We start from the raw sequence: 1,454 nt of genomic DNA, 5'->3' as shown, positions 1-1,454 counted from the left end.
AATTGTTTAACGTTTAACGAATGGTAAGTTATTCTAGTTTTTATGTTGGTCTTAACGTGTTAGGGGCCAAGAATACAACATTGTCTGTCCATTATAACATAGAACTGATATGTTGAATTCAGATCTCTAATTATTTAAAAACCAAAAAAATAAAGCAGCAGTCAAAGTGGCATGTACGCGTAACCTAATATATATTTTTTTTACATTAAAAGATCGCCGTCTTCCTCGTCGCACTTACGACATTTGCATATGTTATCTTTGTTAAACTCACGGAAGGAATATAATGAACCGGTCACCCGTCCAAGTGCTGACCGCTGCCCGCGTGGCTTACCTTCGGTGATCGAACGACAACCTTTACCGTTTGACGAGTTTTTATTCTGCAATTGTTTACAATTAATCGACAAAAAAAATTGTTTTCTTAATTATCTAGTACTTAAAGCTATGAATCTACATGATACGGGTCTGTGCATGTTTCCGAATACCTGCACGAAAAACAAATCGGTTCGGTGGTTGCTATGGATTTCAAAAAAAAACAAAAAGTGTTGGGGGGCAACGGCACGCGGTGTTCCCAAGCGGTCACCCATCCAAGTACTGACCGCGCCCGACGTTGCTTAACTTCGGTGATCGGACGAGAACCGGTGCTTTTCAACGTGGTATGGCCGTTGCCGTGGTGTTTAGGTGTGATCGTTGGTGTAAAATATATTGCTTTTAACATTCCGATGCACGAATATGAACATCAAAACGCGATGCGTTTCGTTTCCGTATGCACTTACCCTCTGACGACCGACGTCGGACCGAACTAACGGGAAATCCCACAACAACCACCACGTCACGCTCTAACGACAAGAGAGACTACTAGACGGACTGGCGATCTCCCGCGTCGCACATTTTTCGACCGCCGGCGGCGGTGGAAAATCCAGAATTTCACCCCACCCACCGCGCTGCTTGCTCCGACGACGACGAGATTCCCACATTTGGATCGACCGAAATATGTAAGTAATATCAGGAAGTTCCGATTTTCGAGAGGAGACCTGTGTTTCTATTTACCTATCTATAATAATTATCGTTATAATCATCATATCATTATTATTATTATTAACATTATTATTTATTACCATTATTATTATTATTATTATTATTTATCGTCCCTCGGATTCGGCGATCTTCGAAAATCCAAGTTGGACCGTTAGACATTCGAACGCGGTGTGCGTGGCTGACGAGTTGTTATTTTTGGCGTTTTTTCTTCGATCTTCACCCCGACTTCGGACGACGCAGGTCGGACACGAAATTACGAAGAGAGAAAGACGGAAGAAAGGAAGAAAACCTGAAGATCCGTCGAAGAAAATATCGGAAAACTCGTAGGTGCGGCATCGGTCGGACGATGAAGACCGTCTCCTTTCGGATGATCCTCTCGACGGACTTTCGGCCGTCCCGAAGGGTCCGGACGGCAACGG

At 43.6% G+C, this 1,454-nt stretch overlaps 1 non-coding gene across 1 annotated transcript; it reads right to left on the bottom strand.

Annotated features, from left to right (window-relative positions):
- Positions 1-547: 547 nt before the first annotated feature.
- LOC138141128 (5S ribosomal RNA) lies at positions 548-667 on the bottom strand. The gene has a single exon (XR_011163013.1). It is a non-coding gene; the product is annotated as a 5S ribosomal RNA (ribosomal RNA).
- Between the last annotated feature and the right edge of the window lie 787 nt (positions 668-1,454).

Source organism: Tenebrio molitor, unplaced genomic scaffold, assembly GCF_963966145.1.
Source record: "Tenebrio molitor unplaced genomic scaffold, icTenMoli1.1 SCAFFOLD_957, whole genome shotgun sequence".
Taxonomy (NCBI): domain Eukaryota; kingdom Metazoa; phylum Arthropoda; class Insecta; order Coleoptera; family Tenebrionidae; genus Tenebrio; species Tenebrio molitor.
The sequence above is the reverse complement of the archived record's forward strand: the minus strand, read 5'-3'. Positions and strand labels throughout refer to the sequence as shown.